Below are 23,787 nucleotides of genomic sequence, written 5' to 3' on the forward strand. Positions count from 1 at the left end.
CTGCCTGCCTGTCTCAGTTTACCCATTTGCCTAACGTCTTGGATTTGTTTGCTAGATTGGTTTGTTTTAATAAACATCCGCAAAATGGATCCCGCTGTTTCTGCGTCCTTACACATTTAAGCATTTTTAAACATTTGATGTATATTAAAAAAACATTACAAAACCTACTTGTACAGTTTGAGATAACAACTGGTTCTCCTTTTGTCAGGTTACATTCTGCAACAGCTGTGATGATAAACGTGTAGTTGACTCCTGGAGTTAGTCCAATGACGTTATAGGATGTGTTATTGGTTTCATCTTCCCCTGTTTTATCACCAATCCATTGAACTTTAAAGAAAGATCTGTATCCAAAAGGTTTATTCCATTCCAGAAACACAGATGAGGTTGTGATTTCAGATACTGTGAGATCCTTGATCACATCTGGCTCTGTATATCGGTAAAAAAAAAAAAAAATTAGAAATGTGAACCTTAAATCTAACATTTCTGAAATGTGTTAATTTTAATGGCAGACAACTACGTTTTATGAAACTACAAGAAAAGGACATGAATCAGTATTTAGTTTAAAATTTGATTTATATCAGAAAAACATTAGTGAGATTCTTGATCACATCTGGCTCTGTATTTTGAAAAGAGAAATAATAGAATAATTAATTTTTCATAACATTGGTCATTGAGTCTGAGAATATTAATTAACTGTAACATAACTTATTACCCACTTGTTACTGAGAAAAATATGAAAAAACCTCAAAACTACACAAAAACATTCTGGGTTATTTTCATCCCAGTGTTGGGTCAAAAAAGGGATAAACCCAACTCAATGGGTTGCAATTTAACCTATGCTGGGTTGTTTCAACTAAAAAAACTTGGTTGTTTTAACCTATTTTGGGTCAAATATAAAAATTTCTTGGGATAATTAAAACCAATTTAAGTGGTGGACGACTATTTTTTATGAAGGTTATTAAACAAAAAGACATCAAATCAATAATTTGTTTACAGTCAGATCTATGTCATGTAACAAAAGTAGAAAACGTACTGGTACATTTTGAGATAACAACTGGATCTTCTTCTGTTGAGTTATCTCCTGCAACAGCTGTGATGATAAACTTATATTTGACACCAGGAGTTAGTTCAGTGATGTTATAGAATGTGTTTTGGGTTTCAACTTCGCCTGTTTTATCACCAATCCATTGAACTTTAAAGAAAGATCCGCTTCCAGAAGGTTCTTGCCATTGCAGAAACACAGATGATGTTGTGATTTCAGATACTGTATTGGAAAGAGAGAAGCGATGATTAATGGTTGGCTGTGAGATGGGATATAGGTGAGAAAATTATGTTTAAATAATGTATTAATGAATTGTTCAATTAATAGATCACTAAATTTAGGTTATCAGCAAGCTGTAGCTGCATGCAATTGACCTAGTTGTAAACCCCTGCCCTCGAAAGCAGATGAGCCAATGAGAGTTGAGTATAAGTTGCATACGGACCAGAAATAAAAGCTTTAGTGCAAGATGGACTTGGTATGTCATTCATTGCATTTTGATCTATCATCACTTGACTCTTAGAGTATGTGTTCTGGTCAATCTCTTTTGCGCGTGCAGATACTGACGTGCCTGGGGTACTTGACACTGATCCCAGTTATCCTGAGAGGATGGGCAATGGAATTCTTTTATTCCCTTTCCTAAACCCAAACAAGACAAGCAAAAATGTCCATCCCTTTATGACCACCATGTACCCATCCTCTGATGGCTACTTCCAGCAGGATAATGCACAATGTCACAAAGCTCGAATCATTTCAAATTGGTTTCTTGAACATGACAATGAGTTCACTGTACTAAAATGGCCCCCACAGTCCCCAGATCTCAACCCAATAGAGCATCTTTGGGATGTGGTGGAACGGGAGCTTCGTGCCCTGGATGTGCATCCCACAAATCTCCGCAAGATGCTATCCGGGCCAACATTTCTAAAGAATGCTTTCAGCACCTTGTTGAATCAATGCCATGTAGAATTAAGGCAGTTCTGAAGATGAAAGGGGGTCAAACACAGTATTAGTATGGTGTTCCTAATAATCCTTTAGGTGAGTGTATTTAAGCCCTACTTGAAAGCTCCCTAACCAGAGGTGGTTCTTCTGTGTCCAAACTGTATCAATATATCTTTGATAGGTCAATTCCATCAATAAATCTGAGATAGTGTATGCTCAGGATAAGATCAGTTACAATAGCATAAACTTTTTTCTATTATTGTCAAGCCTTTGCAAGCTATAATTTGATACATTTAAAATATTCCTATTTTAGCAATGCAAATTTCATACAAATTTCATATTAAATATTTTTAAAAATCTTTCTTTGTTTATTATTTTAAACAAAGAGTTAGTCAAGTGCATTGTACACATTTACATTTAATGGTAAGGTTGCACAACACTCAACACTGCACAACAACACTCACTTATAGAAGTTGATTTTTTTGGGGTCAGTTGAAGAAATTGTTGTTTTGTCACACGAGTGTCTCTTTTATCATAAACCCTTTAGACGCGTCTGCAGCAGGCCCTTATTTTGACAAAACACGTGATGCAAACAGGATCTCTCCTCACGCAGAACACATATTTTGAAATTATGAACCACACAAAAATTATGAACCTCGAAAAAAGAAGTCACTGGCCGCCACTGCTAACTAGTGGATGTGGTTTTAAGTAAGAAAATTTAAGTAAGTTCAACAATTACCTTAATACAACACAATTAAGGGAAAGTTATTTGTAAATCATTTACTCACCCTCGTGTTGTTCTTTACCTGTATGGGTTTTTGCTGAACACAAAAGATGATATTGTGATGATATGGTAAGCACTCCCATTAAATTGACAGTACCCTATTGAATTCCATAGTATTTGTTTTTCCCCAGTATGGATGTCAGTGGGTACATGTCAACTGTGTGGTTACCATCATTTATCAAAATATCTTCTATTGTGTTGAACAAAAATAAGAAACCCATACAGGTGATTTGGGCGAACTATCCCTTTGACAAACTGTGGCTCATCTATTGGATAAGGTATAATGTATAGGCAAGCAGGTTATGACAGAAATTGTTATCACAGAGAGTATTATCAGGTATCAAACTGAGGGGGGTTATTTCGCGATAACAACTGACTGCCTGTTCATTATCTAATTTATTACACAGCTATTTACCTCATAAGTAAGGTAAGGAGCAAAAAATATAGATTTTAAATCTTTAATTTGCCCATTTTTAACAAAATACAGAGCTTCCGTGAGAAAAACACGTTGACTTTTGATTTTGTAGACGTTCAAATGTCACAAACACAATATAATGCCGGATATGTTATTAATTACATTTTTAAATGCCTTCAACTTTCAAGGCCGATGTGTGGAAGCACTTTGGCTTTAAAAAAAGTTTTTGCATTTTACATTCAAATTTAAATTTTTTGTTAAAAAAGAAAAAGTATTGCAATGTTTCGCGGCATGCAACATATCGTTTAGCAGCGCATTGTATCATGGTCATTTATCGTGATGTGTATCGTTTCGTGAGGCCCTTGCCAAAACCCAGCCCTAATTTAAAAGACATATTTATATTTAATTTTGTGTAATATTAAACTGTACCTGTCATAATGATTTACAGCATCTGGGTTACTGTGTTATTAGTTTTGAGCGGTAGTTATCTGAAAAGAGCGAACCTTGGAATGTTGCGACTGGCCAATCAGAATCAAGCATTTTAGAGAGCCGTATAATAAGTTTTTATAATTGTTCTTAAATAACAACATTCACTTGTAGAAGTTGATGTTTGACGGTCATTTGAAGATGTGGCTGTTTCATTGGTTGCTGTGATAAAACAAAAAATACTCAATTCTCAGAATATGATTTGTTTTACTGTGAAATCTTTATATTATATTTTGTATTAAAATGCTAACATAATTGACTGTATTTAACAATTCTTAGTGATAGTTTTTTTTGTAATGATTGTAGTAGTTGTTTTATTATAGTTATAGAGATTGTGTTTGAAAAGATAGTACTCACCTGAGTTCTCTGCATTCAGTCCCTGTAAGAGAAATGATAGATGTTGTAATTAGTTAACGCATAGAAACACAAAGATAAGGAAATGCACATAAATGTAAAGCTATTTCACTCTTGAAACAAAAAAACTTTAAAAATGTTTTAAAAAGTTAACTTTTATGTGTGTTCAATGATTTGAACATTGTGAGTTCCAGAAACTTAACTGAAATAAGTTGAGAACTACGTCAAAATACGTTGAATGATCACTTTCAAATGACATAAGTTCAATAACAAAGTCTCATTTTAACAAACACTGGCAATAATTGTCTGTAACTCATTCGCTGCCAGCCATTTTTTGAAAAGTTGCCCGCCAACATTTTTTTGTGATTTTCACAAGTTTCACAAAATGCCTTCCAGGAAATTTTCTTCTAAAAAAAATAAAAACTTACAAATATATCAAATTAAAAAACAGACCCTCTGCTTTCAAACAAACAATAAACAAACAAACAAAACGGGAAAACAAGTTTCATCCTATCTTTACTTTTTTATCTGCTTATAAACTCTTAAATATGGGTATTTTTCTTCAAAAAATTTTTTTTTAGCAAAAAGCTGAAATAATTGCTGTTTTGCATTTGCGTTTTGGTGCAAATTGCTGCCACCTGTATTGACATTTTTACACTTGCTAAGTGTGTCCCATTGGGTGAATAATTGCACGCTTGGGATCTCCACACCCACTAGTACGTGGGCCAAATGATTGGGAAACAGTATGTATTGTAAATTATTGTTATTTTGTTACTCTGACTGACCAGCTATTCTGAAAAGTGTAGAAATGTTTTACGTGCTCTGGCTGTATTCAACATGGTCACCACCAGGGGGAGACATCGAATAAGTCGAGATGCTGTATTGAAACTGATACAACCAACCATTATCTATACCAGTGGTTCTCAAACTTTTTACACCAAGTTCCACCTCTGAAAATATTTGGCTCTCCGGTACCATCATAATGACAAACGTTATCGACTATAAGCTTTTGATTTTTGTTTTTAAATCCCTGAATACGTCAGCCCCATCTTACCTGTCTGAGCTTTTAGTAAGGCATAAACCGACTAGAAATCTAAGGTCTTCGGATCAATCGCTTTTAGCTGTCCAGAAACAAGGTGCAAACGAAAGGGTGATCGGGCGTTTGCAGTGGCAGCCCCAAAGAGGTGGAACAGTCTGGCTTCTCAACAATCAAAGTCGATTGAAGGCTCTTTTTTACGTCTTGCTTTTCAACCTGTAGTGTGTTGAGTTGTTTGTTTTGTGATATGTTTTATGTGTCTGTATGGTGACGTCTGTTTTTTTAGCTTTTTATTTATTTATTACATCTCTTTGTGCTGTTTTTCTTATACTGTACAGCACTTTGGTCAACGCTCTGTTGTTTTAGTAGTGCTTTATAAATGAATAAATGAAATGAAATGTTAAAATCCAAAAGTGTAGTAGGCCTTACTATTCAGAGTTATTTAGTTTTTTTCCTAATAAGAATATTTATCATTTTTATTCCTTATACGATTATTTATTTTTATCAATCAACTATTACAGAGTTTGAACATTAACAATGCACTGTGCTTACAAGTAAATAAAAACTTAAGATTAATGATTAGATTAAAATGTGCCCAAAAGTTAAATAAAAACTATATTGTACCTCAATGTTAAAAAGCTGCATTTAAATTTGTTTTAGATTAAACACACCCTACTTGTTAATTTGCAAAATTAAGAATATACTAATATTTTTTTTGTAAAACCTATAAACACAAGACCTTCAGGGTAGACTTTTACAGATTTTAAACAATCAAGTGTACAGACTAGGCCTACAGCAAAAGATCATGACCTTGTAGATCAGAATACATCACAGAACATGAATTACTTCTACTGTATGTTTGAATGTCTTTATGTTGGAGTAGTGGTAAATTTGCTAAATGCACTTTTATGATCAAACATAAGGGGGAAGTTTTTGCACCTGCAGCATAAACATTTTGAATACAAACACAGACTCTCCGCTCCAAAAAAAGCTAGGTGAAACATTAATATCAATGAGAGAAAAAGTCCACAACTTCCTCATAATGAACAGAGAAACATTCAAACTCTACAAGGAAAAGTTAAATCAAACATTTACTGTACTGTTAAATATAAAACCTGGTTACTCTGATTCTAATCAAACAGCCTCTCCTAAATATTCTCACAAAGCCCCCTTATGATGATGCCAAACATGCGCTTTATATCTCAGTATTTTTTGATATTGGAGTAGCCATTGTGACAGCAATGTGACAAGATGTTACAAGCACCATGTGTCATTCCCATGAATGCAACCTGCTTATAAAATATTGTAACTTTTAGTAGGCTTCTGATAAATATCGTATTTATTTCATGTTAGAGTACACAATTTAAGAAACTGATTGTGCAAAATACATGCACACATGAAGGAGAGATCCCTCTGTTGGTTTCCCTCTTCTGCTAAGATTAAAAATAAAACAATGCCATTTAATATTATTTTATTAATATATTATTACAATTAAACATTCATTTAAAGCCAAATATATTATAAAACATTTTGTCAGGCAAGGCTTGAGCACTTAAGTGTCAGAAAGAGCTGCACCCAAGGCCTAGATTTCCTGTCATGTCTCGCTCCAGGGACGTGACTATACTCTCTAACACTTTACAATGAAGTTTCCATATCCAACCTGCCCTGCGGTCAGCAAAGGTCACAGTTTACCAGTTTTATTTTTATTTTTAAGTCCAGTTGCTCATCCTTTAAGAAAATGACATTATTGAATGCTGCTTATTGTCAGCTTTAGCAGCATTATGCTTTTCAGGAAGTGTATGCATTTAACATGACTGAAAATGCAAATATTGGTTATCTAAATGATAAACTTCCTGTTCTGCGTAGGTTATACTATTGAAACATCTTTATCTGAAATGTAAATGTTTTATAGCATTAAACCGAAATATTTTTTTTATCGTATGTATATGGCTGCCAATACATTTGAATGTTTCAACATTAAAAAGGAACACTATAAAAACATAATTATAATGTATTACATTTCAGCTTTACAAATATAGAATCACTTTTAGGCCTTATGGATTATGTGGAGGGAGACCAGCTCAATATTTTTTCATGAACATTTCATGAACAATTTCAATTAAGTAAATTCCCCTAGATAAAAAGTCACAATGGTCCCGTACACACTGCATATTAGTTTGGTTGTCAGTTCACATTTTAATGCTTAATCCTGTTCTGCACACACACAATTCAGTAATTTACGGGACTGACAACTGCATTCTACAACCGAATTAACTCCCACAAAATGACAACTGCATTTACAGAAACTCTGTATAGTGTGTACATTACCGAACTGAACAACTAGTAGTTAATAAAGCATTTGAACATGCATCATGGACATGACAGGTCTCTCTTCTGAAAAAATAAATGCCTAGAAGGGGAAAAAGTCTTCTGTATGCGCGGTGCAGAAAATGACAGAGGCACGAGCGTTTGCTGACTAGTGTTGCCAGATCTTGCACGAGAAAAACAGCGAACAAGAAAAAGTCCAATAATAAACCGAAATAAATTCAAATGCTTTACCTCAAAGATCAAAATATTGGGACAGGCACCTTCACACTTTATTAACCAGGGCTCCAGACTGCCACCAAAATTTGAGATTGTGCCACTGAATTTTACATCCAGTCGCACATGTGCGACCAGTAAATTTTACCTTTTTTGTGATGTGACACTGAATTTGAAACAGCACATTGTACTTTCTGCATCTATCATCAAAGTATTTATTAGTTATACAGTGGAAATTTGTAGAAATGTGAATATTTGGTTAGCATGTTGATTTACGGTGTGTGCCCCTAAAATTTTCAGTTGGGAGCCACTGTGCTCCTAGTAAAAAAAGTTAGCCTGGAGCCCTGTTAACCAAAGATCAAAATCTTGATCGCTTCATGAGCCAAAAGCCCTAATGGTTATGCGGCAAAACAATATGTACGTACAAAAAAGACGAGGACCTGGCAACACTGCAAGACAACGCGCTATGAAACGGCCTCATAAAAGTGTACAATACAAAATGCCAAGACGGAGGTTTATTGCAAACGCTGTTAAATTATTTTGGTCAAAGCTGTGAGTGATAAGTGCGAGAAGGCAGAACGTTGCTATGGTTATTTCTGTGTCAATCATCACATTTTCGGGAGTGAGTCTTGTTCCGTACAAACATGTAGCGAACATTTAGGGGATTCACTCCCGCATATAAAATGCAGTTGTCACTTCCAAAAGTTTGTAGTGTGTACGAGGCCATTGTTACCTCGGAAAAATTTGCATTCTTAATAATTTTGTAATTGTTTTACAAAGGGTTAAAGTAATACTCAATACAAATATTAAAATCATCCCATGATTTACTCACCCTTAAACAATCTAAGATACACATGTCTATCATCTTTCAGGCGAACACATTTGGACTTATTTTAGTAAATGTTTTTGCTCTTCCGAGCTTTATAATGAGGAAACGAATCGTATTTGACTTTAAACTCCCAAAAAGTGCAACAATCCTTCACATAGGTAATCCACACGACTCCAAGGGGTTAATAAAGGTCCTCTGCGGTAATCAATTTGATTTAATAAGAAAAATCCATATTTTAAACTTTATAAACTATAATAACTACGTAATAATAACGTTCCCACGGCAACCAGTGCTCACTATCCTACAACTCTCTCGTGGATCGCATGAGTCCCAAATGGCCTTGTTACCGGAAGCTAGTTATTATAGTTTATAAAGTTTGAAATATGGATATTTTTATTGAGCGTGAGTAAATCATGGGTTAATTTTGATATTTGGCTGGAGTATCGCTTTAAGATAATCCAATTAAATGACACAAAAGACAATGGATTTTTATCAGTACTTCTGCCAACAATGACTAATTATTATTCAAGTGTCCACAAATGTAACAGGTGACCAAACATTAACCACAGGCTGCATTCTATTTAAACTAGGCCACTTTGAAGGTTAGGACAAAAATGCATCATCAGCAACTGAATAGCAACAATCGCAAAGAGATATTTCCTTAAAAAATGCTTAAAAAAAACAATTTTACCTTTTTGACAAAATCCGATACAAACGTCTTCTATCTTTATAACCTTAACCTCTATAACCTATACTCACAAAACTTGTTGACAAAAGCCTAACATGTGAACTTCCCTCCATCCTTCCCTTAATTGTTTAATACATGTTCACAGTAATTCTGGTTCATGAATCTGATTGGACGAGGCAGTTCAAAAGCCTAAGCCATCAGTGATCTAGGCAATGGAGGCTTGAATGCATCTTCTGAATCCATAACATAACAAAAGTACTGTAGCTCCACACACAAAACATATAATGTAAATCAGTATATTGCTCTATACCAGAGGTCTCCAACGTGGTGCCCCCGGGCACCAGGTAGCCCGCACAGAGTCTGTGAGGTGCCCGCCAAAGCACATTCTATTAATAGTCTCAATTGTAATATTTACGTAGGTTAACATTTTAAACAATACTAAAACATATCAACAAGTAAAATCAAATCAAAAGTAAAACAAAAAAAAAGTTTTGAGTAGCCCTCCAGATTGTTTTATCCATTGTGGTAGTCCTTGCTCACAAAAAGGTTGGAGACCCCCACTTCTGAACTTTTTCATTGCTACAGTACAGATTAGGTTGTCTTGAACAATAGCCATGTCTGCCATACAGGTACTGTACATTAAGATTAATGTATTCATTAAATATGGGTACTGCTAGTGTTCAAATATAGTACAAGATACATGGACTTGAGTGCACTGATGGAAACTGGTTGATCAGATATAATTGTATGCATAATATGTATACGTGTGCTGACATATGATAAGGTTTATTGGAAAAATGTTTAAAGCACGCACACAGACACAAATTTGCATGTTATCTGAAAGCTGTTAATGTTTTTGCACAGCAAGCATGCAAAGCAAGCATGCAAATAAGTCTTTCTTATAAAACAAAACTTACAGTAGTGGCCAAAATTCTTAATGGTTGTTCTGAGCACAACAAATATCAGATGTTGTACAGTTTGTACCCACTTTTAAGTTTCACACGCCTTTAAGATGTTAAATACTTTGGTGTGCCCAGAGAATGTATGTGAAGTTTTAGCTCAAATACTATATAGATAATTTATTATTTGTTAAAATTGTCACTTTGTACTGTAAGTGTGAGCAAAATGTGCCTTTTATTTTGGGTGTGTCCTTTTAAATGCTGATCGCCATTAATGGTGGTTTGTTTAAAATTGAAACTCAATTCTGCTGTCTATTATTTTCTGTCTTTATCTCTCTGCACTAAATGGCAATACCATACTACAGATTGGGGGGGGGGTGTTATTATATTATGATCCCCTTCTGACATCACAAAGGGGAGCCACATTTCAATTACCTATTTTTTCACATGCTTACAGAGAATGGTTTACCAAAACTAAGTTACTGGGTTGATCTTTTTCATGTTTTCTAGGTTGATATAACCACTTGTGACCCAATAATAGCACTTAAACATGAAAAAAATCAGATTTTTATTATATGTCCCCTTTAATATTTGGTATGTCCACATTTTGTAGCAATTACAGCAGCACACCTCTCTGGCGTAGTGTCAGTATATTTCCAGCAGTAATGTTATCCCAGGCCAAATGCTTTCCTTTGATTGTACAAGTGCATTTTTCAACACGCCCCAAATTTGACTGATGGGGTTGAGGTCTGGACTTTAAGGTGGCCAGTACGGAAATTGACCTAAATCTCATATTCAATGGCTTATAAAGCATAATAACGACTTTGTAGATACAGTTGTGGCCATGTTGAGTATTGGTCAGTCTTGTTATATCCAATATCAACTGGCATTAAAATAACTTTTTGACAACCATAAGAGATCTATAACATGAGGCAAATTCAATGCTGTTATTGTCCCAGAGTTTCTTCTTAAATTTGGAATGCTCAGTAATTAAATTCATGAACTTCTAGATTGACAATCTTACAACCGTTCTGAACTTAACCCCAATGACCAGCACTTGAAGCCTGAAAGCAAGACGACTTCCTGTGGCTGACTGAAAGGGGTGGCTGAAGTGTTTGACTTGTGAGAATAACAGGAAAAGGGCGATGTAGACTTCTTATATCTGGACTTTCCAGCATAATGCATATTACAACAATTCAACTGACCTGAGTCTCAGCCTAACCCTTGTGCATTGTTCAAATTCACTAGCCGTTCGTGTCGTTCGTGGATGAAAACATCCACTAAATTAAACGGCTGTATCAGATGAATATATATAAATATATTATTATTATTATTATTTTGCATAAATCTGTTAATCAACCTCAGTACTAGGGGTGGGAGATAAATCGCCTGCGGTTCTTATGTGTATCTCATCAGTAAAGCCAGTTTCGTGATTAGCGGTAAATCGCCATCACCTGCTTTCACATGGAGCAGCATTTACTACACAAGAGCCGTATTTCACAGAGAAGCTCTGCAAAATGGCATACATTATTGGAGGTGATTTGTCCATGATTATGAATGCAATTTTGCCTAGCTTCTTGATAAAATACGTCTCTGTGTAGTAAATGCGGCTCCATGTGAAAGCAGGTGATGGCGATTTACTACTAATCACGAAACTGGCTTTACTGATGAGATACGCATGAGAATCGCAGGCGTTTAATCACCCACACCTACTCAGTGTTCGATCCAAACTACCAAATGTTTACAAAAATTTCAGGATTTTAACTCTTTAATTACAAGTTCATAAGTGAGGTCACTGAAAAATACACAAAATTACTGATTTTCAATATAAAGAGTGATTGTAGACTAAACCAAAAAAATAAATAAAAATAAATATATGAAATAAACATGAAAATAAGACCCAAATGTCAAACTTATTGTCTTCTTCCATTACTAGCGTGCACTTTAGCAAAAGAAATTAATATAAACAATATATCGTAAGTATTAAGGGTCAAATAAACTTAATAAATACACAGCATCATTTTAAATAAAGCAAATTCATGCCAACACAAAACACTCTACAAAATAAAACAATTATCAAAGAAAAACAAAAATAAATTTAATAGTGTGGCCTTAGCCATCACAGGCATGTCAAACAATTGTAAAACCATTTTTGTGCAGCATCAGATTTAATTTTTTCTTCCTCATTTAATGTTTTTGCCACAATGACTTCCATTAGTCATGGCCAAGCCATGACATCATAATCATGCATTCTTGATTGTTGGTGCTTTTTCCTTTTGCAGAGAGGTAAAATGTATAATTTTTACTGTTGATCACCATGTGGCACCATTAACCCTTTACTAGGCCTGTGCAAAAACAGAGCTTAATTTCTGGCTTGTACAGAAATTTATCTTTATGCTGATATTAGGACAGGGGCCGTTTTTCAAACAGAAAGCTGCATCCTCCAGAGTTCGCATATGCAGGCTGCATACGTCATCAAGCCTGGTTTATTTAAGTTAATTGAGCATTACATTCGCAAGTCATAAGAATATTACAACAAATAAGATTAATTAAGTATAATAGTGAACTTTATTATTGATAATATTCTGTAATAAGACAGTCTTTATTACGTATGCAGTCTACAAATGCGACCTATAAATAATGCAGCCATTTCACAAACGCACAAGATGTTGTCACACCCCTGGTACTGAGGTTGATTAACAAATTTATTTATCTGATACATTTTAACAGGCATTTAATTTAGTAGATGTTTTCATCCACGAACAACACTAATAGGTAGAGTTTTAAAAAAAATTCAAAGCATTTGTCAATATAAGATTTGTCCCCAAAAATAATTCCAATTGCTGAAACACAGAGAAAGTTGTGTCCAAATTAAAACTCCCCTAGTGGATGAAAACATACCCAACAACACATAAGGGTTAAACTGAGGTGAATCATGTTTTGAGGTTCATAGCAGAACCAGGTAAAGAACATCTGAATGTGCACCTTTAGATTCTTGAAACTCCAAAATTTTAATTCAGAATGCCTGACAGACTTTACTAGACGTCATTGCAGGAACTGTTGAATTCAAAAATGATTGAACTTTGTTCCTTCAATAGAAACTGGTTTCATTGTTAATGATACACTGCCAATGGTCTGAATCATATTTCAGCAGTCATAATAAACAATTCATGCCTTACAATAAAAAATGCACAAAACTGAGTTTCCAGACAAAATGTGTAGCTTTAATGTACTGTTAAGTTGTCTGCCAAATATTGTGTAGACCCCCCCCCCCACTACACCTTTCTATCAGAACCAGCATTCACTTTTTTTATCAATTTCAGCTACAGTAGCTCATCTGTTGGATCAGACCACACGGGCCAGCCTTTGTTCCTAACGGGCATCAATAACGCTTGGCCGCCCGTGACCCTGTCGCCGGTTTACCGCTTTTCCTTCCTTAAACCAGTTTTGATAACCACTGCAGACTGGGAACACCCCACAAGAGCTGCAGTTTTGGAGATGCTCAAGCCATCACAATTGGCCCTTGTCAAAGTCACTCAGATACTTACGCTTGCACATTTTTCCTCCTTCTAACACATCAACTACACTTGTCCTCAAAGTTGATGTGTTGGAAGCAGGAAAAAATGGGTATATGTAAAGAATATTGAGTAATATTGAAAACCGGCAAGATAGAGTTTACGTGATTATTTGCGGGTAACTTTGTTGTCCAAAGCCATTATCTTTTTCAAATGGTTTTATTAAAAAAATTATTTAAATAATTTGGTACATTGTCATGTAAAAGTGTTTTTCATAGCTGAAATTTATGATTTCCTGTTGTCTGAATTAGTCAGTGTCAATACTGTTTGAGAGTAACAGAATTCACACTGACCAATTGGGAGGCACTGTGCCTCAATGGGTAGCACTGTTGCCTCACAGCAAGAAGGTCCCGGTTTGAGCACCGGCTAGATCAGGTGGCCTTTCTGTTTGCACGTTTTCTCTTTGTGTCAATGTGGGTTTTCTCCCACAGGCCAAAAACATGCAGGTTAAGCCTGGTACATACCGAAAAGATAATCTGACTGATTTTGGGCCAATTTTCCTGCTTACGACAATCCTATAAAGTCCTGATTGTCTTCGTGGGTGGATTGATTATCTTATCAGATTTTCCTGGGGTGCGCAGAGTGTTAAGTGTGTCAATGTACATGAAAGCACATCTGAGGTGCTCTTATCCAAAATCAGAAAACTCGAGGACAAACCATAGACTGCAAAAAAAAAGATGGACGACGCGACATCGCTTCCTTACATTGTAATGAATTGAATGAAAACGTTCGTTTGGGGCCAAGGTATGCGGAGAAGTAATCGCCCCTGAAGCCCAGAGGTGGAGCCGGGTATTAAATTTCCGCCCAAATGCTCGCGTGCCCAATTCAACCACGCCCCTTGAACATCTTATACGACTGGCTTGCTAAAACAAGGTAAGTTAAATAAAACTAATTTTGTTGATGTGTTGAATAACACAGAAATCGAAAAGTAATGGTTAGTTATACACTCACCTAAAGGATTATTAGGAACACCTGTTCAGTTTCTCATTAATGCAATTATCTAATCAACCAATCACATGGCATTGCTTCAATGCATTAAGGGGTGTGGTCCTGGTCAAGACAATCTCCTGAACTCCAAACTGAATGTCAGAATGGGAAAGAAAGGTGATTTAAGCAATTTTGAGCGTGGCATGAGTGTTGGTGCCAGACGGGCCGGTCTGAGTATTTCACAATTTGCTCAGTTACTGGGATTTTCACGCACAACCATTTCTAGGGTTTACAAAGAATGATGTGAAAAGGGGAAAACATTCAGTATGCGGAAGTCCTGTGTGGAAGGTCAGAGGAGAATGGGTTCAAGCTGATAGAGCAACTTTGACTGGAATAACCACTCGCTACAACCGAGGTGTGCAGCAAAGCATTGGTGAAGCCACAACACGCACAACCTTGAGGCGGATGGGCTACAACAGTAGAATACCCCACTGTTTACCACTTACCATCTTTAGGCCCCTTAGTGCCAATTGGGCATCATTTAAATGCCACAGCATACCTGGGCATTGTTTCCAAACGTTTACAAAACCGGATAGCAGATTTACACAATTCATACGCACAATGCTTCGGCATGTTTCCCTCGCTTTTAAGCTTTACAGACACCTGCTCCTAGTTATGGTTGCTAAACCATCATTGGCCTGAGGTGGTTTTCGGCATGGCTTAGCGAAGGGACAACTGGGACAACAGGGAATCATGATTTTCTGCTAAAACTTTTCACAAAAATATTATATTGTTATAATATCTTGTGATCCATGACAGTGAGTATCAAAAAATTAAATATATAACCATTTGAAAAAAGCAGAAAGAAATGATTTTGGACACAAGATGTACCTGCAATTATATAATCACCCGCATGCATTAGTTACTTGACCTGTCCTAAGTCCTTACTTCCAACTTCAATGTTATTGTATGTATTGGGAACACTGAGAGCGATGCAACTGGTTTATCTGTAGTTTGTAGCCAACATGTGATGGCATATACTGAACAGTACAGTACGTGACAGAAAGACATCATAACACATTTTGCATAAGCCAGATCAACCAAGGCTCAGTAGATAAATGCAGTGCCTCATAATATTGTATGCAAAGGGAGACAGTTTATTATAAACCAGTGGCGGCTCGTGACTGCTCATCCGATGGGCGCTGATACAAAATAAGTGTTTGGAGTTTCGTGTGTGGTTCCTTTTTCCAAAATATGTGTTCTGCGCATTGAGAGATCCTGTGTGCATCGCGTGTTTTGTCAACATAAGTGCCTGCTGCACACGCGTCAAAACCGTTTATGATTAAAGAGACGCTCACGTTAACAAAATACATGCAAAACACTCCCTTAACAGTAAACTCTGATTACGCATGAGATTATGTGAGTATCTGGCAAACGCCAGCTTCTTTTTTATTATAAACCCTTTAGACGCATCTGCAGCAGGCACTTATTTTGACAAGACACGTGATGCACACAAGATCTCTAAAAGCACAGAACACATATTCTGAAAAAAGGAACCGCACGGGCGCCCTCGAAAATAGAAGCTGCTGCTATAAACATAGACATTTTCTATGTTAATTGAACCTAACATTTGTATCCATATAGAAGAGTTTCGTTTTTGCCCTGTCCACTGAGTTTGTTTCAGTTCATTTAATTTGTATTTACAATCTTATTAAATTCAGTCATACAGGTAGTTTACAGAAAATCCCAAATCACCCCCTATACAAAAGCTGCATCCGAAAGCTAAGGCAGCTGCGAGACACACTTAATAGGCAGCATAATGAAATTTACTTTGAAATATAAACAGAGAGCACCTTTGTGTTAACTAATCCCATATCTGAAAACTACACTATGCAATTAAAAGGTGAAAAAGTGAAAATAAAACTTTCACACCAGCCGCTTTTTCTTAATACAGCCAATAAGTATGAGGGGGTGATTAGTAGGCCAACGGGCAAGTTTGGCCAGGATGCCGGGGCACACCCCTACTCTTTTTTATGAATGACATCCTGGGATTTTTTTATGATCACAGAGAGTTAGGACCTCGGTTTAACGTCTCATCCGAAAGACAATCACATTCCCCAAGCACACGCATGCATAGAATTGTGTGACAGGATGATGAAGGAATCCCAGGAGTCAGGAAGTAAAACTAACATTACCTTGATGCCTTCCTGCCTTGGAATGTTGCCTCAAAAGGCAGCAATTTAGAGCTTTCGGACGCAGCCTCATTAAGACCCTATGGGGTGGTTTCCTGGACAGGGATTAGACTAGTCCTAGACTAAAATGAGCCGTCTAAACTGAAAACAGTAGTGCATGTTTGTTAAAACTAGTTATATTTCTTCATTAAACAAAGGCCTAGTCCCGGTTTAAGCTAATCCCTGACCAGATTACAGTATTTGAAAAGTTTGGTCAAAAATCTTGTTTTTTGATTGTGCATTCCAATTAATATCAAACTGCAGATGGTTTGTTTTGATTTAAGCGTTTATAACAAAAAAATACAGCAAAGTAGCACAATAAAACATGATCATCTCGTTTTGAAACCAAAGTCTTTATTTGGACCCAAAAGCCTTGATTGCCATTGAATTAGAAAACAAACAAAAAAAACTGTTTCTGAGCATTTTTGCATTTCATACAGCTGGTGTCAAAGTAATTTAGAGAATTACATTTATACAAAATTATTTGCTGCCTTAAATTAATTACAATCAAACTGGTTCACATTGTTTTTACATTAATTTTACTCTGCATTTCCTGAATGAGCACTGTGCTGCCTCACACTGACTGCACTTTTTACTCAAGTCACTTTTACTCCTGATTTTTTTTTTACAGTTTAAACAGTTTTTATTAAAATCACATTTATTTTCTTTTAAATATTACTTTTTTCTGTATCTTTGTTTTTATTGTGATTTTATTGTGTATCTCTTATTTTTACACACACACACACACACACATGTATATATATGTTGTCTTCTCATTTTCCTGTAAAGCACTTTGAATGACATTTGTGTATAAAAATGTGTTTTAAACTTGCCTTGCCTTGCCTTCTCTAATTCAACTCATAAAAATAAGTTAAGCAATTTTATAGTTTACAGCAACTTAAATCGTAAGTTGAAATGCCCTGTAATTTTAAGGCTACAAAATATTTAGTAAAAGTTGGATCTACTTAGAAAATCACTTTAACTGGTAACATCTAAAATGTTAAGCTTTTTCCACCTAAAAAATTACATATTTAGTATTCTGAATTGAAGTATTTTTAAGTTAATCCAACTTTAACTTTTGAGTACATTAACTTCTTTAACATTTGACAAGTATTTAATTTAAGAGAGTGTATCTATTTAGTTTGTGTTTATTTAAAGAAATTTATATTAATATTAATTCAGTATTAAGTGTGGGTCCAAATGCTTTCAATTATAAAACCAATAGGCTAATTAAAACGCTTTCAGAGAGCGTTTTCAAACATGCAAAAGAAAATTTTGCCACTCCACCTCTTTAACCGGTGTTGTCTTGCCTTGGGAATAAACCAAGGTAGACAACATAAAAAGGATGCTGAAAGCAACAGGACGCTGTGGGTATCATCATCATCAAGTGCGCTTGTCAGTGCGCATCAGTTTGTGTAAAATAATTAAATGACTACATAATCAAATATATCAACTACCTGTATATAACCTGCATAAAAACTGTACTTACCTGAAGAATGACACAAAACAGAAGCGCCGTGCCTTTACATGCCGTTATATACGAAAGAAATCCCATTTTAGATGTCCAGATCAGCGATGTTCAAATCGTGTCCTCATAACGATAATTGTCACTTTGAACTCCTTAAACTTCACGGTTTCAGTGATGTGAGAGGTCCGAGTTGTTGTCCAGTGCTGTTACATGTAGCGCCGTTAATGTGAACATTGTTAAAAGTTCCGCCTTTGGTTCCATCAGCTGCGTTACCAAACTCATCGCTTTACGCATCGCGTCACGCATCACTAATGACCGCTATTTCGCCCCCCTTTATCTAAACAGGAAGTTAATGTCTGTCTATTTTAAATATGTCACTAGATAAGCTTCATCACACTTTGTTTTACATGTGGTCATCTCCATATAAATATCCCTATATGTTTTCCATGTGTATGACTTTGTGTAACTTTGAGTGAAGTGAATATTAGTTTGTCTGATAGATTAATAACCACAAATGCCTTGCATTACAAACTCTTAAAATTGACAAATATTTTAAACATCTCAATATAGCTGGTCGTGCATCACGTCAGTCTGCTCTACATGGATATGTCATGGACTGGAAACTTCCTCCTTATTGTCACTGTTCCTGAGAATTTACACTTAAAACTTCCGTCTTTGGTGTTGGTCAAGTGACCCGTTCTGATGAAGATTTACATAACTCCCACACAAAGTGCATAAAAGCACCAATGCCCCCAAAATATCCTGTTTTAAATATTTCAAGACTTTGAAAATAAAACATGAATATATTGAAGCTCACTGAGCACACAAAAGCATCTAAGGTTTTTACCATATGTCCCGTCAAGGAACCCTTGATTGATCATTTCATACTGATACACTGTTTTCCTTTTGAAATTACAGTATTAATGGCAGCTGTTTGCTGGCTACAGCAAGATGTTATTTACTGGCAACAGAACATTAAACATTACAAAGTCTTTATCTTAAAATAAAACTAATAGAACAGCCTCATGCAAAGCATTCTGGGAACCAAAATCTGAAGGAAAAACAAAACAGAAAAAAGGTTAATTTTAAACTGTTGCTAGTAAATAACATAAATTTAGATCTACAGTAAGTTACGGGCAAACAGCTGCACAACTACAGCAATTATTTTATTTTAATTGTGCAATAACACAACCATTTGTAATAAGATATGCACTCACATAGAGAGAAAGAGAGAGAGAGATGGTCCCAAGCTGTCACTGGGGCAGTAATCTTTAAAAAAGGTACAAATATGTACCTTTAGGTACAGATATGTATACATTTGGTACCAATATGTACCCATTAGGTCCTGACAGTGAAGTCATATTATTGTTACTGTATGCTACTGTAACATCACTATGATAATAACTTCACATTCTGTTTACTTGGTTTAGGACAAAAATAGTACAAATTACACTTGCACAATAATGCCCATGGGAGGGAAGACCATGGTTGTGCATAAATATTTAGAAATTTTGAATTTCTTGGAGATTCTGTTTCCTTTAATGATTACAGGATATCTCTTTATCTATGTAAAGAGCCTTAAAGTTCACTAAGGGATTTCATTATCCTGCTTGAATAAAAAGCCAGTTCATCTCCGGTCATTATGAGTGGGATTTAAAATATGTAAACAAAGGAAACCTAGACAAAAACTTACAGATCTTATCATTATATACTCAGAACTATACTTTATTATTTTTCTCTTTCTTGCTATAACAAGTGTTTTTGTTCCAGTGTGTCTCTCACTTTGCAATTGTTGTGTCATATATCAATGTCCTGAACAATCCATTAACCACAAGAATGGATTAAGTGGGGTAAAGCATAACTTTTAGGTGAATTTTGGAGAGAAAGTTATTGAACTTTGTATATGTAGACCAGGGGTAGGCAACGCCATTCCTATAGCTCTGGCAACTCGGCAAGGTTTTATCAGGGTTGGAGCTAAAATCTGCAGAACACAGGCCCTCCAGGACCAACGTTGCCTACCCCTGATATAGACAAATGGAAATTCCTCCAATTTTTTTTTTCTTTTTAGTTTCACTTATTTCTATATTATAATTTAAATCATCTGATTATTAGTCCATCTGTGGTAAAAATGGCTAGGCAGCATAATTTTGCAGAAACATTGCCCTTAGTGGTTAGGAATGCAGCAATGAACAACGTCTGTGTCATGTCATCTGAAGGCCACTAAACATTTGCCTTTCTTTAGATCATTAACTCATTAACTGTGAATATTAACTTAGTTTTCGGTGCCCAAATATCACCATCTGTGACCTTATGGGAATTAGCCTACAGTGCATTCACAAACGCAGTGCTTTGACCAACTAATATTTATCTACATATCTTACTATAGGCCATTTTAGCACATTTATCTAAAAATGGATGTGTTAAAAACAACACGATCGGAAATATTTCTGTGTCATTATAGGAACACATTTTGTGTTCCTATAAACCCAACTCGTGTTATCACTTTCATTCATTTGAACACAAAATGACACATGATGTGTTAAATAGAAAAAAAGTGTAAAAAATTTACACCCACCAAATTTCCACCCATTTTTTTCCAACTACACAGTCATATTGTATCATGCAACACTGTGCAACCATAGTTAACTAAAAGTGAATTAAACCCATATTTCACTCCAAGTACCTACATTTTACTGCAAGTTGTACACTGTAACTGTGTATGTGACAAAACTTGAATTAAAATGTGCAGTGCAGTGTAATAAAAATCATTACCACTAGATGGCAGACCTTCATTGTACAAAATTAACACTAGTAGTGCTCTTTCATTACCAATAGAGGGCGCTATAAGGTAGGAACTTAAATTGTACACACTATTGTACTTTATGTACATTGTAAACAAAATTTTAACTATACTAGTAATATTAGATCTAAAATACAAATTTAAAATTTAAATTATTTAAAAACTGTTAATCGTTTGTTTATTTATTTATTAATAATTAATTATTTACATAATTTTGGGAGACGGCTACAGTTACAGTGCATTCACAATACATACATTTTTATTAGCATGCATGTGTGTGGAAATCGAACCCACGATCTTTATGTGGCTAACGCAGTGCTCGACCAACTAAATCACATTAACACTATTATTCGTTAAACTATTCAGTAAACATATAAATGCTTTACCAGTGTCCAACGTGTGACCTACAAAGTGCTCGCTAACCCTAACAGGCAGCTCTCTTTTAAGCCTCCGTGTCCCTTTAATCTGCGGATCAGCGCGCTGACGTCAGCGAACCCCTTGGGCCGCGGGCTCCCATTGGCTGGCGGTGACGTCAACCGCATTTTTTTCCTCCTGAACCATGACCTCATCGTTAGTTCATTTATAGTGCCTAAGTGCACCTACTGTTTTCCCGACTGCTTAATATCTACTATTGCTTATCTATTTAATCGTCCGTGGCGTCTGTAGACGTCTTGGATGCGATACGCGCGGTTTAATTGATTTCAGATGATTTTATTCGCATATGTCAGTAGGACAGTCTCATTCACTCTCATTAGTGTACACTAGTGGTGACGTCTATTGGCGAACGGCTTCGCATCGGAGCACAGTGCCCTACATGGAGACGAGCTGAAATACTCGGGATCGGGGCAAAATGAGGTAAGTGCGGGGTACGAAAGGGGCGTATCGATATTTGAGACCTTAGATTTGGGAGCGTGCATGTTGGTTTATTTCATGATAAGGAAATAGCGATGATATTTTTAGGGATGGACGCGTTTCCGCGTGACCACCACTAGTCGCGCGCTTATGTGAGGGCAACAATGTGGCTCAATGACATTTATATAAGTAAACTGAGAGTAATGCGTGCGTTTCATTTTGTTGCATCGATTAAGAATCGGTTTTTGGTGATAATGTATTGCATGGTCATCATCATGTCATGCATTGGATTTCATGCCGATGAAAGGAGTAAGAAGCGCAATATTAAAACGTCCAAATTGTGTGTTGTTGTCAAAATGTTTACATTGCAGCATGCGCACGGTTGTAGCTTTGTTTGGCTGTTATCACAGGCGTCTGGATTATAATATAATGATCAATAATTACCATGTTATACATTGGTATCTGTACATGCTTATTTGTCTCTTTTTGTTTTATTAAATTATGGTATCTTAATATTGACATTAACATACATCAATGGGTGTGTATAAGCAGAAAAACAAAGGATAATGCTGTTTTAAATATCATGTAAACTTCAGTGTCCAGAGAGTGAACATTAAAGTGAGATGTCGGATTGGTTGTTCGTTGAGGGCTTAAATTTGGTTAAACGAGAGAGGAACACACTCCTTTACCATCTAGATATATATGTAGATAGATAGACAGATGGCTAGATGGATGAAAAAATTGGACAGACAGACAGATAGATGGAAAGATTAAAGGACATGCAGACAAACAGACAGATAAATAGATATGTAGATGGATAGATGGATGAAAGAATGGACAGACAGACACATAGATAGATAGTCAGACAGATAGATATGTCAATTAATAGACAAACAGATAGATGAACAGAAGAACGGGCAGACAGGTAGACCACTACATAGATAGATAGATAGACAGATGGATAGATAGATGGATAATGGAAGAACGGGCAGATAAATAGACAGACAGACAGATAGGTAGACCACTACATGGATAGATAGACAGACAGACAAACCAAAAGACGGAGGCGGATAGACAGAAAGATAGATAGATATGAAGATAGACAGATGGATGAAAGAATTGGCAGACAGACAGAAACATAGATAGACAGATAGATAGATAATGGAAGAACGGACAGATAAATAGACAGACAGACAGACAAACCGAAAGACAGAGGCGGATAGACAGAAAGATAGATAGATATGGAGATAAACAGATGGATGAAAGAATGGGCAGACAGACAGATACATAGATAGATAGACAGATAGATAGATATGTCGATTGATAGACAGACAGATAGATAGATGGATGGAAGAACGGGCAGATAGATAGACAGACAGACAGACAGACAGACAGATAGGTAGACCACTAGATAGATAGATAGATAGATAGATATATAGATAGATAGATAGATAGATAGACAGACAGACAGACAGACAGACAGATAGGTAGACCACTACATGGATGGATGGATGGATAGATAGATGGATGAAAGAATGGGCAGACAGACAGATATATACATAGATAGACAGACAGACAGATAGATAGATAGATAGATAGATAGATAGATAGATAGATATGTTGATTGATAGACAGATAGATAGATGGATGGAAGAACGGGCAGATAGATAGATAGATAGACAGACAGACAGATAGATAGGTGGATGAAAGAATGTGCAAGACAGACAAATTGATACATAGATAGACAGACAAGATATATGTTTATTGATAGATAGACAGACAGACAGACAGATAAATAGACATGTTGATTGATTGATAGACATACAGATAGATAGGTGGATTGATGGATGGACAGGCAGATAGATAGATAGATAGATAGATAGATAGATAGATAGATGGAGAAAGAATGGGCAGACAGATCGAT

The 23,787-nt window shown here is 35.9% G+C and overlaps 1 protein-coding gene and 1 long non-coding RNA gene across 4 annotated transcripts in view; one reads left to right on the top strand and one right to left on the bottom strand.

The window, feature by feature from the left end:
- Positions 1–1,095: 1,095 nt before the first annotated feature.
- On the bottom strand, positions 1,096–18,428 carry LOC135780845 (uncharacterized). Of its 2 annotated transcripts, none has more exons than XR_012335802.1 (3): positions 18,233–18,428; positions 4,021–4,042; positions 1,096–1,264 (listed from the first exon to the last, which is right to left on the bottom strand). It is a non-coding gene; the product is annotated as an uncharacterized lncRNA (long non-coding RNA). The 2 variants fall into 2 exon arrangements; XR_012335801.1 differs by lacking the exon at positions 1,096–1,264 and adding an exon at positions 3,772–3,825.
- Positions 18,429–21,580: 3,152 nt separating this feature from the next.
- dusp8a (dual specificity phosphatase 8a) overlaps positions 21,581–23,787 on the top strand; it is a 46,785-nt gene continuing 44,578 nt past the window's right edge. For both annotated transcript variants that reach the window (XM_065292222.1, XM_065292225.2), the window contains exon 1: positions 21,581–21,866. The gene's annotated coding sequence lies outside the window, so the exon portion shown is untranslated. The remainder of the gene's footprint in view (positions 21,867–23,787) is intronic.

This window comes from Paramisgurnus dabryanus, chromosome 23 (genome assembly GCF_030506205.2).
Source record: "Paramisgurnus dabryanus chromosome 23, PD_genome_1.1, whole genome shotgun sequence".
Classification (NCBI taxonomy): Eukaryota; Metazoa; Chordata; class Actinopteri; order Cypriniformes; family Cobitidae; genus Paramisgurnus; species Paramisgurnus dabryanus.